Below are 18,279 nucleotides of genomic sequence, written 5' to 3'. Positions count from 1 at the left end.
TAATATTCAGCAGATTTTTGCACAGAACTGATAGGATTTTGTAGCCAACAAAATGAGAAACACCATGAATGTAGCCAGTTTACATTCTGGGGTCATTGGCACTATTGCGTGGACCGCATCAAATATAACCTCACCAGGTTGTTCAAAGTGCTGACTGCAAGTAACCCAATACAATGTAGCACTCGTTTTAATCATCTGAGGCACTCATTAGTACCATATTCACTGCTAATGAACTAAAGTGCCATGTTATATTAGGAGCTTGATCACTGATAATGAGATAAACTGGCAAAGTTTGCTTGTGGCTGGCAATTTGATTACCTTTAATTTTTCAACACCATGCAGATCTTTGTCCAATTGACAACACAACCAGGCTGATCAACAGCCCATCAACTATGTCCATGTTTTCTTTTCTAATAACTGCAGGCACACTGAAGTAACACACTGTTTTTCTATAAAACATTAGATATGGTAAAGTACAGTACAGTTTTTTTGCTTTGGAAACTACTGGTATTTAGTAAACTTGCCACAGCTTAGTCTGACTGAGATAGCTTTGACACTGTAGCTTCAGAACATCTCAGATTTTTAAAAGAATCATGATTTTTGATTATAAAGTCCTTAAAAGAGATAGTGATCTGCATAGAGAGATTAAGGCAGACATAGGGGCCATTAGAAGGGTTCCAATACCTAAGGTTACACGATTCTCTTCATCTCAGTTCTTACTGAAAACTCAGCGTTTTGCTTTGTCAGAAGGAAAATCTGAAAAATGTAATTTAAGCATATCAGATACTGTCAGAACCTGCAGAGGGCTTGCAGTGATGGCCACAAAGGGCCACTGAACAATATTTCAGTCCATCAAGCTGTAAAGACAAGATAACAGGGCAGTGCCAGAGGACCACATATGTTGCAGTGTTTCCTATGCATCAGACTGCCATAATCTGACAAGGATACCAAGGTGGTGAGTGAGTTGCTCACGCTCGTGGCCTGTTCCTTTCCTTACTCACTCCAAACTTATTTCACTGCGCACTGAGAGACCAACAGAAGAAGCTCTCAGCTGGGAAAACACTGGAAAAAGAATAGTTGAGCCAAGGTTGCAAGACTGGGGATTAACAGCCTGGATGTAAGAATGAGCAGGAAGCTTCGGTAGCCTTAGCTGTCGCAAATTAAGGGAAACTCAATGGTCACACTCCATCTGGACAGAAGCTGACTACCAAATACCAGTCCCAGCTCACACCTCTTTAATGAATATTTGTAGCTGAATTTGCCCAACACACCAGAGTTGTACTGGAAATGTGCACTCTCCTGGATCCATAGGAACAGTTGAACCCAAAGGAATTTACTCTTGGAGTTTGTGAGCGGTTTCTGCCCAGCCCTCCCTCTGGTGTAGGTGTCAGGGAAAGGCTGGAAGACTGTTAGGAGCTTTATCATCAGAAACTATGGAGGAGTTGCCCTTACTTCTGAAATGTCATCTGCTTCTGGTTTGTGGGAAGACCAACATGAAACATCCTCATGCCAACAGGATAGAGAAGGAAACTCGTAAATCTCATCCTGTGAAGGAACAACAGTTCAGTTTCTGTGCGGAAGCTTGCTKGGAAGAGAATGTCTGATAAAAAGCTGTCTTCTTACCTAACTACCAGTACCTAAGGAAGTACCTCAGGCATGCCCACAAGGCAGTTCCCATCTGTCCTACACAGAATGGGATAGTTCTGCCTCTGTGGGTAAATGTCTCTCTCCGTATTCTATAGAAAGAAGCCTGGATGACCAGCCTAGCTGAAATCCCACCCTGGGCTGCTGTAATAACTGCTTCAGGGAAAGAAATACTCAACAGAAACAAGCAGTATCACAGCCTCTTTCTGAAAACAAACCTGAACAGTCCTTAAAATACAATCCCTACACAGTGGTTAAGCCAACAGATGCATGAAGAGCTAGAACATCTCAAATCACAAAGGCTACACTGATCAGGCTGATGGGATCCAAGGAAGATGCTACATCCCTTGTCATCTTACATGGCATCTCCTGCACCAGAGACTTATACTCCCCCCAGTACTCCATTAACAAGGGAAACCTTGCATTCCTGCTCATTGTTTTCTCACTGAAGGATTCATCAAAGCCTTCCTCTGTTCTGTGCTCACCAAAGGGGCAACCTTGCTTCAAGATGGAGAAGATTTCCTCCACAGACCACATGGCATAATCCAGATTTCACCAGGACCACTTTAGGCACAATGGCTGTTACCAGTTCGTATACTGACACTCCACACTGTGGAAGCCTCTCAGGCTACCTGGAGTACATACAAAATGCAGATCAACACTCAGAAATTCAAACCAGCCAACTTCACCTCATTCTCACACACATTAACTTCACCTTTGATATCTGACACTACAGGCACAGCTGTGTCACACCGAAGGTCCTGCAATATGCCACACCTTTAATGAGCCACCTTGAAGAGGAGACTTTAAATAACCATTCCACCAAGCTTATGCTGGACCTAAGATCACATAAATGACACCATTATCATCTAGAGTCTTTCACTAAATTCCACTGCAAACACAATATGTGTTGTCCTGCCTAGAGGTGTCTCCTTCAAACAGCCCTCCAACCCTCAGCGAGGATCCTTGGCTAAACTCATCACAATAGCAGCCCTCTTATGGATTGACACATGCCAAACAGACCCACATCACAAGTGAACATCAAATGTAAAAACTGGCAGCCCATCTTCTCAACTGCTGCAACACCTTGCCCTCCACAGGACCATCACAAGACCTGGACCTTACACTTCCCATAATGTAATATACTTCAGCAAGCACATCAGAATGTCTTCGTAGAAATTATATGGGTGAAGCCAAACCACCACTGAACCCCAGAATGAGTGAATACAAGTAACTGAGGAAAAACAGAAGCACTCAAAGATCTGAGAGAGAAAATTCCTTACAAAACAGTCATTTAATTTTTGACTCTTCAGTTCTTATTCTCAAGGGAAACCTGCGAAATGCTTTCAAAATAAGTCTCTGGGGAACTAAAATTCACAACACTATTGGATATCAGAAGTCATGGATTCAGTAGAGAGATACTAGTTTTATGGCACATTACGCCTTCTTTTGCCCACGCCCAGTGATTCCTGCAAGTTCAGTTGATGATAAATTGCCCATTTCTTTTTTCCCCACAAGAGATAGCTATCTTATCGTCTCTTCTGTTGCAAGTGTCATTCCTCTGTTCCAGAGGTACCAGCTGCCTTTTCTCTCAAATGATCTAACTGATTAACAAATTCAAAGCAATTGTTCTCAGCTTGTATCTAACTCCAGAGATTTCTGCTTCCCTTTCAAGCCTGAAGAAGGGCTTGTATGCTTGAAAGCTTGTCTGTTTTGCCTATATCAGTAATTAAAAAAAAACAAAAAAACCCCACTGCTTCTTCAAATCTTGCCTAGCTCAAGGAAGATATCTACATTTTCAGATGGACTCAATTATATAAGGTAAATCTCATGCGGTAAAAGACTCGAGATTTTTATTCTGCTTGGAAACACAATGAAAAAGAAAAAAAAGTGTCCATTCTGTGCTTTGAAGCAAGGATATCCAAAAGCATGATCTTACCTCAGAATTTGAAACAGGGTGCAAAGACAGATATAAAGCTGCTGTTTACAGAAATACTGCTCTGAAAAGGCTAAAGGAGATAAAATTCTCTAATACTTGTCTCCTGCTGTCTTACATGCATTTCATAAGCCACACTGGGCCACATTTGAATGATGCAATTTACCAAATGCAAGCCTTCTAACTGCTCAAATGTATGCAAAAAGTATTCAGCAAATGTTACACAATGATAAACAGTCAGATCATTTATATCCCTTAAAAACACTATCAGTTTTCATTCATAAGAAAATAGATTTCTTCCCTTTGTAAGTATTCCTGATGTGAAAATAGTTTAAGTTGGATAAGGCACAGGGTGGCCTATGTTTTTAAAAAGAGTAAAAATACATATTGTTTTTTCCTGTGGATTTACTTTTTTTTTTTTTTTTTGACCCAATTTACTCTTTCCTTTCTGTGGTTTGTTTAGTGCCTGGTCAAAACTCCTATATGGTCAGCTTGACACTGTTGTAACGGTTGGATAAACCGTATTTTGATTCTCTGTGTATTTGATAGCTGACAGATGTGTGCACATTTGTCTGAGGCAGCTGTGGGTGCATAAGTGCATCAATGTGCTAGTTACTGTCCAAACTGGAAACGTTGCTGTTGGTATTTGCGGTAGCACTCATTCTGGGGTTCAAGGTTCAGGGCTTGGCAAAGAAGGGTTATTTACAGCTTTCTGCCCTCACTAGCATCCTTTCTTTGGGATTGCATGGTTATATTGCAACATGCCCACATCTACAGCCATGAGAGACCACTGTGCTAAAGCAAGATCTCTACAAATTCTCAGTGTGCCTGTGTCAGTGGGCCTTCTGGCTACCTTAAGAAAAACAGACTGTCAGAGAGACCGAGGCGCATGAATGGCAGTGACTGGGGCCTTCGCTTCTGAGGAATAGGGAAAGTGTGAAGATCAAGCCTCTGCAGTGGGAAAGCCCTGTCGCGTGCTTTTATGAAAAGGCACTGGGGAGCTTGGGTGGAAACTGCTGGCTCCAGAGGTTGGCAGACGCTGTGTGCCACAGGGCTCTGCTCCCTGGGGCTTGCTCAGCCACCTCCCCTGCACAGCTTGGGCCGGGGAGAGCACACAGGCCTGCAGGAGACCTTTGCAAGGAAAGTGAAGGCTTTGGCTGTCTCTATTTCCCTCTGGAAAGTTATTAGTTTGAAAGAATTGTTGGTATGTACAGAGCAGGGCAGTGTATATTACTACCTCCTATTTTCTACATTTCAAAACACATTTGGATAAACTTTGGGGGGAGTGAATGTAAAACCAAACCCCAGCAGTTGCAGCTTAAATCACTTGTACACATCACAGTCTATTCTTTCTTAATGTAGCTACACTTGCTGTGAGGGAATTAGGTTAAATTTGCAACAGAGAGTATGCCGCGTTACATTTACAGGTCTCACAGCCTTGGGCATAGAAGAATTGAATTTGAAATACTTTCACAAAAGCTACCTAAAGAAAAGTGTTTGCCCATTTTCTCCTTCCCATTTCCTGCATCAACTGCTCTTCCGAGAGAAAAAAATAGCATTAATTCAGACAGCAATGTGTGTTGTTAGTTGGCAGCATCCAAGTCCAGAACATCAAAAAGATGAGCAACATAGAAATCCTCCTGCCCTTAAATATGGTAAAACTTAAAACATCCCTGAACTGTGCACTGCACCAGCTGATGGCTGGGATGAATCAGAGTAACCATATGGCAGGGAGAGAGCTGAACGATGATGCAGGAGGCTTAATTTTCAAAGCTTAAGAAGGGATGTCAAATAGCCATTAAATAAGAAATAAATAAGTAGATAAATAAATAATGGAAAGCGCCTGAGTTCAAGTGAGGAAGAGTGTTTTGGTTTAGAAACATACACAGGCATATAATACAAACACACCCAGTGTTTTTCCAATGCTGTGCTCATATGTGCTTTTGAGCAGCTGGTCCAACACATTGGATATATAAATATCCTGCTCTGTGAAGCATTCTGTGTCTTGTGCTTATGAGTAGAGCAACAATAACATGTGCTGGTTTGTTGTGGTAGGATCACCTCTGGTGTAGTGGTAAATCTAACGGGCTTTGTGGCCCATTTGGGATTTTTGCACTTAGGGAGGAAACACTACCTCATTTCATGAAGACACAAGAGCCCACTGTTACTATGACTCATAGTTTAGCTACAACCTTTGATGTGTTAAGATGGCAGTGTCCATTTCAGGATACTTCACTGCTGCAGCAATATCTGGGCTGCTTTCTGTCCAACTAGATAGTAAAAGTGCTAGGAAAAGCCTTTGACTTTTGGGGGGTAAAGAAGACGAGGACATTTCCGGCTTGTAAGAGTAAGCAGTCAGAAGTGACAGATCTAACTCTTCTGCCTGTCTAAAGCTGCCTGATTTGAACTTTGAGAGTCCTGTCTATTCAACATCTGTTTAAAGACACAGCACCGGAGTTATCTGTAATCTTGTGACAAACTATAGTCCTTCCTGTTAACTATGTCACTCTACAGAGAAAGCCTAGAGGTACCTCGTCTTTGGAATTTCACCAAGTCCTTTTGATACACCTTGTACAACAGTGGATCACATCAACTTTTCTGAAAGGGAGTGGGATAGCACAGATTTTGCCTTTTCCACAGACAGGGAACATGCTTCTTGAGACTGCAGAGCAGCTCTAAAAGCAGCCCTCTGCCCCCTAGTCACACACATGTCATGACAAGGAACAGCATGCTTCCCATTTCCCTGAAACTGAGAAGGATATCTTGTTGTATATATAATACGAAATACATAACGTGTGTGGGTCTATATATAGGTTTATACAACTATAGACAATACAGAAATATTTTTCCACATCCATAACTTTGTCATCTCAGATCATGACCTCTTTTCTCAAACCAAAAGCAAATTCCTAGTTTGCTTCAAGGCTACTGTATGTGCTAAGATTTCTGTTAGCCGAAATATACTCAGAAGAAAATGAAGATGTTTGAAACGTTTTAATTGCCAAAATCTCCCTGTTGGATGCAGGACCATAGATACTACAGACCTCTTGAGCTGCAGGAAGAAATAGGTTAGATTGGATCTGGAGTTATGGTGGCATTTTGGGGAGCAGTCACTGCTGCTGCAAAGCCTCACATATTCAATGCCTATACATCCTGAGTGTGGCATTTGTTACCACAGGGGGTCAAACTAATTTGGCATTAGATCTCTTCCTCATCCGGTAGCCTGTGCTGAGGCAAAGCCACCAGAGTGCCTGCCCCAGCTGTACGCCATTCAAAATATTCCCTGTGCTGGGGGAAGACAAAACCAGGGAGTGAAGACAGAAGTGGTATTTCTACAGAGGTTTTATGCCAAATACTTGCTCTAAGTGTATCTCCTGCTTCTTCATTCACTGCACGAGCTGGCAATTAAGAGAAATCAATGATTGCATTGAAACTGTGAGAACTGAGATTCATGGAAAGACCTATTGATACTATCCTGGTGGTATTCTTAGTCAGATCAGTAAATAATTCCTTTTTTTTTTAAAGAAGTTGAATATCACTTCCCTGCTTCTCTATATTCTTTAAATGGTCTGCAAAGACTCTTGAAAGTCAAGAAATCAGAACTGATGTAGCAGCTTAAAGCAGGAGAGTTTAAATCCCTGTGCTCCTCCATGTGCAGCCTGGCGGGGCTGTTCGGACATCCCACACATGATGCTTCTCCTCTTCCCTCCCGCACTCACCGACCACTCGCAGCCTCCCCCTCGGCAGGAGCACAGGACCCCAGCGGAGTGCTCACTCCAGGAGATTTAAGAGCAGCGCGGGGGAGACTAGCTGACGGCAGCACCGATTGATCCGGCTCCCCGCTTCCTCCGTCTCCCCCCGCCACCAAACTAAGCCGCACAAAGAAAAGGCAGGATGGTTTGTGCTTCCCTCAGATAGCCATTGGACACGAAATGAACTCCCGGCACCGTGCAAAAGCCAGAGCCAGCACAACTTTTATCAGGGAATAAAGGCCTGTTTGTAGTCAGCAGCGTGGCGAGCGCCGTATTTGCTGACTGTGATCCCCTCGGAATAAGGCACGGTCAGCTTATAGCGCTCTCCGCGGCCGACCGACAGAGGAATGAACCTGTGCCCCTCGCTCGCTTCATTGCCACAGAAAGAGCTGCCTTTCTCATGCAAATGCGCCGCCCCTCTCCCGGTTCTAGCCGCAGTGAGGTCATACATTCAACAAGCCCACCATTGCCCGAGAAGCGGGTAAAGCTCTCCTGAATGAAAAGCCCACGGGGGCTGAAAAGAAGGTCCCAATGGCTGGTCGGAACTAGAGGCCAGCTTTATCAAACACCATGTGCTCTGCTCACAGCACCTTTGGGAAGAAACGGGGAGAGTTTTCATGTATCTCTTTAGGTTACTGCCGGAATGCTCTACGGTAGAAAAGTGCTCACCCCCAAAGCCTTGGGAGCTCTAAAAAAGTTTTCTTGTTTTCCTTCCTGAAAAATACTCATTTATTTTTCATTTTACTGTGATTCAATATCAACTAAATTTTCTCACCCAAGATATAATGTACTGCTTGTCAATACCAGTTAAAATCATGTGGCTACAAAGGAGAGCCTCATTGGAAGTGTTTGCTTTTGGCACCCGGCTGTACTTTTTGATTTATTGTAGCAGGATTGCTTGCCAGTTACCGCAGTAAGTAAGACCACATCCAAAAATATGACAAGAACCTGGAAAGCAAAACCTGTGGTGTTTAATTAAATAACCATTGCTTTTTTTTGTTTTTAAAGAAAAACTCATCTGGGAATTTCTTTTTAATGTTTTGGGGAACAATTTAAATTGAAGCTGAATGGTTAATTAATTATTGATCAAAAATCTACTGTGGTGATAGGCTGAATTTGTTGTGTTGTGCTTTAAGGGGGGAAAAAGAGTCTGAAAGTGAAGTGAGGGGAAAATGCTGGTAACATTTCTGTAATCCAACAGAGGATTTTACAGAGCTTTCTCTTGTTCTATATGCCGGGATCCAGCCAGAATTAGCATGTTCTAAAAATAATAAGAAAATCTCTTAATTATTTATATCCGCTTACTTGATTATTCATTAGAACATGCTCGTTGTTGCTTTAAAGACAAAACTCAAAAATTTACAGCTACCAAATCTATTTTTGCATTTCAGCTTGCTACAGTAGAAAGGGACCAAAGTATGCACAAGCTGTATGGGAACATCTTCTTCTGCATCCAGAGAACAGTTTGGAAAACAAAAAGAGAGCATTCAAACAAGTAATAATCAGAATTTATAAACCAATACAGGTACATCAACTGTATTTATTAAGGCTATGATCCTCCAAGGTTTTATATCAAGGGACTGCTTGGAGTACATAAAGTCTTTCTAGAATCACAGCCTGTGTTACTGTTGGGTGTTGAATTCAAATGTTTAGGTGGCTGTTGCAGAAATGAAAGAACATGCCAGTGTACAGATAGGTAACAAACATCTTTAGTATTATTTTTTTTTCTGAAAAGAGTGCCTTTTCAAGACTCCTCCTGTCATCTTATACTTTTTAAAGACAAAGGTAGGTCAGGTCCTCAGCTGGTATAAAGCAGAACAGCTCTACTGAAGTAAATAACTCTCTTCCAAAGTATACAGCATGAACTTTTAGCCCTGAAGGCAGAGTCAGGACAGCAGAAAATATAGCAATTTAAATTCCCCTACCAGAACAGATCAATCACCATGGAAGGAAAGGAAGGGGCCCAGGACTCAGGAGGGCTGACTTAGGACTAAATCAAAAAAGGCCTATAGTACATGGGAGGTGAAGATGGATTTGTTCAAATAGGGCACCTTCTCACGATTAAACCTGATGGGGATCCAGAAATGTGCTTTCCTCTGTGCACGTTCCACAAGGAATCACACTGGGAAGTGTGCTGGGAAACCTCCTAACATACAACAAGAGGATCAGATGCCTGTGAAGTGTCCAGGTGCCCATCTGCCATTTTCTGCTCAACTTACTGCTAGAGGAGCCTCCTCTTCACCTGGTAGCTGCCACTCACAACGTGCAGAAGATGCAGGCTTAGTTTAATATTCTGGCTCTTGGGATTCAACTCCACATCTCTTTTCACTCAAATAAGTAGCATAGCCATCAAGCTGTCTGCTTTTCAGAAAGAGGGTCTGTGTGAAAGGGCATTTTCCACTCCTTTTGTCGCCACTGTGCAGAAGAGACTATAGGATTCATTTGACCAGAAAAAGAGAGTGAAAGCAAACGTGACCCTCTCTCCTAATGGTCTGGGGAGTCACCTTGGCTAGTTAATGTTAAGTGATGTACACCAGCTGGGGACGAGACATAGGCTTTGTGGGCAAGGACATGCTCTCTTTTACACAAAACAGTTGCTGGATAAAACTGTGAAAGTTAAAGTTTAAGAGCTTATGAAGTACACTGCCATGCATGATTTCAGCTACTGACTCATGCAGGCAGTGGAGCAATTTGTAAAATGTAATGTTTAATGTGCTGGTTACTAGGAAGTATTCAGTTAAATTCTGGACAATATTAATGAATTAATGCTCTTTTAGAATCCTACTGAATATTTACTCTTCAGGCAGTGGCACTTAGCTTTGAGTGGGTGTTTCATGTGGGGCTGAATTCCAACCTTACTTTGGATTTTATTGTTCAATTAATTACATTTATTCATTTGTTCCAGTGGGCTCACTTGGAGAAAAAGGTCCTACTGGAGGGGAAGTGACAATTTGAGCTCCAGACCCTGTTTAAGTTCACCAAGTGGTTGAGAATAAACCTCTTTTTCTGATTAAAAAATCATTTTGTAACATGAATCTAACCTTAGTCTTACCTCCAACCTGTGCATCCATTTTTTTACCCTTTCTGATGATGTCCCCAACAAATTAAAAGTGGAAAACAATCAGAAGACAGTCTTGCAAATACTGAATATTCATCTGAAATATTCTGTAACATTTACCAGGACCTGATCACTAATAAGAAAACAAACCTTGTCATCTTAGAACTTCACTTTCTGGTAAAGATGTTACATTCTGGGGCYGATGACACATTACGACTAGGTATTTGCCACTATCAAGCATGAATTCAAGTACTCCAGGTGTTTGCTGACCTATTTTCTGTTTATGTTTGAACTGTGATTTACTGATGTCAAAACCCCCCATTTAACATATTCAACGCAAAATGAAAGGCTGAGTGGTGATGGAAGTCTGGAAACCAGAGGCTGAAAATCAGAGGCATTGGACGAGTTCTGAATCAGAGATAAAAGGTTGTTACAGGATCTCTCAAACCCTAAACTCTAAGGCCTGGACCTGGATTTTCACAGGAGGATGTTCTAATAAAGGGTGAAAGCTGATCTAAATGATCATAATTTGTCATTCTGCCTTAATCCTGCAGTCAGAAAGCGGCTACCCATATGCGCACGCACAGCTACAAGGATGCAGCTGCAGGTGCCCACTGCAGCATCAGGGTTGTGGTGTGGAGCAAGGTAAGGTCTCAGGAGAGTCCACTAGCGAAATAAGCTAACGTCATTTGCCCTTTGCCATATAGCTCCCTATAGTCTACTTTCACTCATTTTTGCATGATACTGCTTGTATTGTATTTAATTATTTAAAATAATAATTATTTATTTATATATCCTCTGTTATCCAAAACTACAAGGTAAAGGAAACAAAGTGATAGAGTATTAAAACAATAAATAACAACTAATAACTCCCAGGGAGAATAGGCAGTGGTTTTACAAGAAGGAAAGGGGAGACAGAGACATAAAACAGAAGACAAAGGAAAGATTTTTATGATGGGATTTAAAACAAGAATCATAAAAATGAAGATGGGAGCAAAGAAGTAAAAAAAGTTGAACTTGAAAGAGAAAATATTTAGAAATGGCAACAGGCAAAAAAATACACCAAGGTGGTTTGAAAACGATGAACTGACAAAGACAAGAAGACAGCAAGAATTCGTTTGAAACACAGCAATTTCTGCAATGTTGAGAGCTTTAAAACTACAGCACTGACAGAAACAAAGCCACTAAAATGAAGAAAATAAGAAGAAGATGCATGAAGCAAAAGGTACAGCAGCACTTAAACATGTAGCCTAGTCATGGCTGAACTAAGGTAGATAAAGAGGTTGAAAAGGCCAATGGGTGAACCACCCTTTCATACAAGTGACATATCAGTCCAGCTGGCTGTCCTAATTCGCTGTCTTAAAATACATGCCTAGAACCCTGCAACATTTTGGAGAGCCATCGCCAGGAATTACCACTAAGGAAGGAAGTGATGAAGGAAGAAAGTTGTCTCCACTCAAAGAATGATACCAAATTTCATCACAGTGGCCACTGGCAAATGAGAACTAGAGAAGGCAAATAGAAAGAGAAATGCAGATATACAAAGAAAAGGAAGAAAGGGAAGAATAAAACAAATAAATTCAATAATTAAAAAAGCACAAATGCACATTCACAAACATACATGTGCATAGTTGTTTTGTCTCTACTTAAACTGTAAAGCAAAGTGAAAGATTTTTGAATGCACTTCTATGAGTAGAGGAACAGCTTTTTTGAAAATCTACCTGGGAATGCATCTGACTTGCAGAAAGTTAGAAAGGGATGGTAATAAACTGTTGATAAGTTTCTGACTGACCTTGATCCCTGGCAAGAATGTATGGCTACAGTTTTTGCTTGAAAATTTTGTCTGGTTAAATCCTTAAACAGTAATAATGTCCTACACATGAGCACAGAAGACTGAAATTCATGAAATACTAATGGAACTTCACTGTTGTTTATCAGTTGTTCCAGCAAGCCAGAATAAGTAAATATTTCATGTCTCATGTATGTTATATTCAACAAGAGGAAAGTTGCTACATAGATCTCTGTCTACTTGCTATATGTACTGAACAGTACCAAGAAGCAGGTTTCTAAGACCACATGAATGCAATGCCAGAGATTCTGAGCTTATGATCACAGTATAAGGACATCATTTCCAGACTATTCCTTATATTGTGACACAAAGAAAAAGCTTTTCCCTTTTCTTTGAGAGTATAATTCATGCCAAACCCCCAACTAACTTTGGACAATTGCCTTTGAATACTCTCTAGTGTAGTGCCTAGCATGATGTTGATTTTACATCTGTTGGAATAATAACACAAAGAACTCATAATAGGCTTTCTAAGTGAAATGATAGCTCCAGCCATCTGGAAATAGTTATAAGGTTTATATATGCACTTCTGATTTTCCTAGAGTATTCCTATCAAGCATTCAGTGCAAAGCTCGAGAGTACAAGAACAATCTGTATACTCTTGCTTCTCCATACATATGACATGCATAGGGACTTTTACATGCCTTTTTTTTTTCAAATGGAAAAATTGCTGAGGGCTTTCGCGGTTAATGGTAACCTAAGTAGCCTGCCTGTGCTACTGCACAGCACATCTCTTCAGCACTTCATGCTAAAATTTCACCCAAACATCTGCGTGCTGACTCATGTCTTCTAGCATCATTCAGTATGCACTGCTCCCCTCTGACGAATTCCTCACTGATCCCTCTGATATCTTGACCAGAAACTGTAAGTCCAGGTAAGTGGAGCTGTCCTACTGAGATGCAACACATCTGTGGCCCTCTGTAGCAAAGACTATACCTTCAGATATTGAGATCCCATTTAAACAAAGCATGATGAGTACTCTCATTTTGGAAAGAACATTTCACTTTAGACTAAAAGCTGGCCTTAGCAAAGGGCTCTAGATTAATTTTCACCATTTTCCTGAATCATACTATTTTTCCCTCACCCGGAGCTTTAGGCGAGATGTATGGTTGCTACAAAACAGCCCACGGTCCAGCGTAGTTAGTGCACTCCTCCAGGAAGTGGGACATGCCTCTGAGAGGACCTGATTCATGCCAGGGCCTTAAACTTTAGTGTTCCACATCCCAGGTGACAGGAGAATACACCAAGCCATAGGCCTTCCTGGGTAGAGGGCCACCTAGCTCTCTGACCGATGTTGGGTTTTATCCCAATATTGAACAAGGCAATCTGTGACTGAGAATTTTTCATAAGAATGAAAAATTATTTCTCAGTCCTGTTTAGAGCATTTGGGCTCATCACTGCTTAGCTTAATGGCAAACTTTATGCTGGTGCTTTTTCTGCTGGCCAATTCTCCCTCGACAACGCTTGTGCAGTGCTGAACTTGTAACTGTGTCTGCTTCAGTCTTCAGCTGAACTTCTGGTTTATTCACCCATATCTATTTTAAGCCAGGACTAATTTGTAAAGGAATGCTAGGTGATGACAACCTAGCCTTACAGACATGAAACCCATATGCTCCCATCCTCCACACAATCATTTGCTCCCCTCTGAACACATCCCTGGGAGTCAGAAGAGGACTGCATTTGCTAGGCTACACTGTACAGTATCTAATCTGAATTTCCTGTATCCATTTCCATTTGAATCTGTGATCCTAACAATGAGGTTACCCAGAGCACCCGAGGGGACGTGCCAGGGTGAGATACAAAGCCTCATTGAGAAGGAGCTATCAATTAGCAGCTGCACATTTACTATTCAAGCAGCATTAGAAAGTAATTAAATTTAAGCGGTCCTTCATTCAAAGCTGCAGGGGCAAGTAAATAAACTTAACAGAAGCCACAGCTATTAAATGAAGACATATGGCAGAGGCAGTCAATGGCAGTAAAAGACTTCTGAGAAAAGAAACTCTTTCAGATTGGGCTTGGGGAGGGGGCAAGGCAGTGGACTCTGACTGCAGAAACCTTGCTCTAGACTTTGCAAGCGCGTTCATGGCATCGTAAAGTTGTTTTGTCCTTAACAAAGGGGCTGCAGTTATAAAACCACAGTGTAACCTCTGCGAACTGACAGCACTTATTCTCTGGGCACAAGATGAATTTTCCAAGGTTTTACAAGCAAACCTTTTAATTACTTTACAAGTTTCAATGAATTAAACTGAACTCCCTAAAACGCAGGTAAAGTGTTGTGGACGGTTAGAGCAGCCATGCAAGATAACTTCTCTTTGCTGATGCCAGTAGGAGGCAGGGGAAAAAATCGTAGTGCCTTTAACAAATCAGTTTCATTTCAACGGGGTCAAAGGTATTCAAGTGCTTTTGTTAAAATCACATTGGTATTGCATGATATACCATAGGGAGGAGTTAAAATTTTGTTAGTGCCAAGAGCATACACTCTCAAATCTTGAGCTTTTTTATGTTTAACCATTTATTTACTGGATTTAGAGATTTGTTCATTGCTCATGCTAACTAAGCAAGATTATATGTTATTTTTCTTAGCCTGGAGCCTACAAGATGAGTTGGAGCTCTAACAGCTATTGGCTCAAACCAAAATCTTTCATTCTCTTCAAGCAGCAATTTTAAACCTACCCCTTCCAGGGAAAACTATAATACCAGCAGTATAGTTCATGTACTAAGGACTCTTGGATACATCCCTATAGGTCTCTTTCATCTGGTAGATACCTGAAGCATCTTGTAGATACCTGAAGCATCTTGTGGGGTTTAGTCCCCAAAGCAAGTAGCCTTGTTTTGCTCAGTACCCTCTGCTAGTGCTGTTTGATCCTCTGGTTTCCTCCATAGTTTGTTCTGATTTGAATCTTCAAGACTCTTGATGGAATCCATCTCAGCCAATTTTTGCCCTCTTCACATCAGGCGAGCAATCTGAGCTGCTGTTTAGGCTCCCTTTATTGTCAACGGAGGTTGTTAAGCACCTCTCCTGGGAGATTCATATAATCCTATCCTTAGGATTGTCTGGTGATGCATCCTTTACGGTTCAGGCTAGACACCTACTTTTGAGCTGGCTAAGGCTGGGGCAGATGGATCCCATCCTTGCTGTCCTTTTAGTACTGTGGAAGAAGCTGAAGGTACATCTCATTCTCCCTGAAGTCTTGCCCTTATTCAGAATTCAGCTCATAGAAACAAGGCAAAGCTCTGGAAGAGATGCCTACATTTCACACTTACATTTCACCCCAGCTGGTGGCACAACGGCATTGGCTCATATGTTCCTTTCATCAAAATGCATTTTTAACTCGATTTTTCTTCTTTGTGTTTATGTTTTATAGCTGACTTTACTGTTGCACAAGCAATCATATAACCTGGTAGTCGACTTCTAAACTGCCTACTAAATAACAATTCAGGAAGGGACAGGATGCATTTCAGGGGTGCTGCCCTGTGATTTGGTAGGACTAACTAGAGGACTGAACTTTGTTTTACAGCCTTTCAAGGCATCCTTTTAACAATTCGGACATCATTGTCCAAAAAGATCATTAGATGGTAGCCAGCTTGTACTTGATATAATGTATTTAAAATCATAATCCTTCAAAACACTTAAATTCAGAACTGTCAGATTGTAACCCTTTAGCTGACATTATCATAATTGGTATGAATTATCCAGCAAATATCAATTTTATGCATCAGAACCCTGACAACTGGTGTTTCTGGATAGCTGGGACAACACTCCAGGAACAATGTTCCTGCAATGCAATGCAATGCAATGTTCTCATACTGTATATACAAATCTCTGACAACGTTGAGCCATGGAACTTAGGTTTCTTCAGCACAGTTATCTGTACAAAATCATATTGTATTCTTGTACCTTTTCTTTGCTATCAAACTTTCTAATTAAACTGAAAATATTTATTTTTGATTTTTTTTATCCTTTAGTATCTGCAAACTTACTGGAAAATTTTCTTTCCTTTACTATTTCCAGATTTACACTTAGTTCAGCTTTCCTCTATCTGAACTTTTGAATTTTTCTGTGTGGACTCCTGTCCTTCTACAGTACATATTATCTATGTGAAACCTGGTTTCAGGCACTTTTCCAGCCCTCATCCATTTCCTACAAAAAGAACAACCTTTCCTTTTTTTAAAATTTGTTTTCAGCTCTGTCTCAGGGTTGGATGCTGCTTACATTTGTGCTCAAGGTGGCAAGCAAGCAGTCTCCCTTGCTCCATATTCTAATCCATTCTTGACTGAATTTTTCAGACTCCTTATGCTCTCTCAGTTTTGCTTTGACTCTGTGTGATTTTTGATCTGGTAATCCAGTTCACCGAGAACTGAGCTTTCTTTCCAACATGTTGAGACTGATCTGTCTCTATTCTGCAGACTGACACCATTTTATACTTTTTTTCTAAACCTCAGCCAAGATCTTCTAATAGTCTTTTCTATACTGTTCCTCTGAACCCCCCTAGAAACTAACCTTAAATTATGAGTGCTGCAAACTCTCCCTTCCCGCAAAAACTTTGCATGTGTGACTGAAAAGTCCCAGAACTTTTATAAAGGCTTCAAATGTTGCTCCTTCCTTTTGGTTTCATGTATGAACCTTATCTCTCAATGCTGTTATTCTTTCTAGTTGTGCAGGAAGCCTTAGGACACACATCTGATAAAAGCCTTGCTCTTCCTCACCTAAGCTAGGCTGTTAAACAAATCTAGTGGCACTGACCTGACAATGTTAAAATAAAAAAGTCCTCTTTGTTCACCTTTTTATCTCACAGTTCAGTTTATTTTCCTACTTAAACAGCTACTGGATTTCTGCCACGGTGCTGGAGCCTCTCTCACCACTTTTTCCCCAATGGTTCTACTTCGTAGTATTAGGTAGCAGTCTTCAGTGGTGAGTTTTATGTCTCAGCATATAATACAAATGAATCTTCATCAGAATAATAGGTTAACTAATGTACAAATCAGAAAGAAGTTTTTGGAAAGGGTAAGCGTTGTTAGTGGCCCTCAGGAATAAATTCCCTGGCAAAAAGAAAGAGGAAGATATTGTAGGATGTTCCTGGCCTACCCTTGTAACTTACTAGCATCTCACACGGGCTTTGACCTTCATCCTTCTACACGCGTTTGGGTTAAAACCTCTGGATGGTTCATTAGAGCTTTCCAGAGTCCCTCTGTAGACCAGCCCTCAGCACTGAGTGTGTTCAGCTGCCACACAGCATCACAAAAGACAAAATCAGGGAAGCCATGAAGCTAAAGCAACATGAACCGCCCCCCCCCCCCCAAAATCCTACTTCACTACCACCTGTCAGAGAGTCAATTACCAGAAGATATGGATATTTTTTGGCTCAATCCTGCTGCCATCCTCAGTGTCCATAGGAAAAAGTGGAAAATCCCAATAGCACACAGCATGAAGTCTGACCTTTCAAAATGACACTCTTAAAAATCTGATGACGGTTACAGTCTGAACATTGCACCTTAACTGTGTACACGCCTCCACATTAAACAGAAATAAGAAGCCCCATTAAAACTCAGGTATAAATATCAGCCTTCATGTGGCTTTTTGTACCTTTTTTAAGGATTCAAACAACTGTTTCTTTTATCTGAAATCCTTCAGGTCTGTGATGCCTTAAAATGTTTAATATATTTGACACGACACATTATTCTGTGTCACTTTCTGTTACACAGGCTGCTTCCTCAGCTTGTATGACACAGTGTCACAGAGGAGAGACATCAAAAGGAAATATGGAAAAGGAAATATGCATCTGAATTTCACCAGGGTAGCTAGGATATGAAGCAAGGAAAGATGCGTTGCATGTATGATAGGCCGTAGAGTAAGGTCCTTATGCTAGACAGGAAAAGGCACAATTTTGAGGTGGTTGTTTCACAGTCTGAAAATATCTGGTTTTGACTGTAAATAGCCAGATTCTCTAAAATGATCATTATCCACAGCCAGGGCCCAATTTTTTAGTGGTGGTTAATGGAACTAGTGGAAATTGGTAGGAGCCAAGCCCTCCCTGCAAATGCA

This window comes from Apteryx rowi, unplaced genomic scaffold (assembly GCF_003343035.1).
Source record: "Apteryx rowi isolate R43461 unplaced genomic scaffold, aptRow1 scaffold_187, whole genome shotgun sequence".
Taxonomy (NCBI): Eukaryota; Metazoa; Chordata; class Aves; order Apterygiformes; family Apterygidae; genus Apteryx; species Apteryx rowi.
This window is presented reverse-complemented; position numbering follows the sequence as displayed.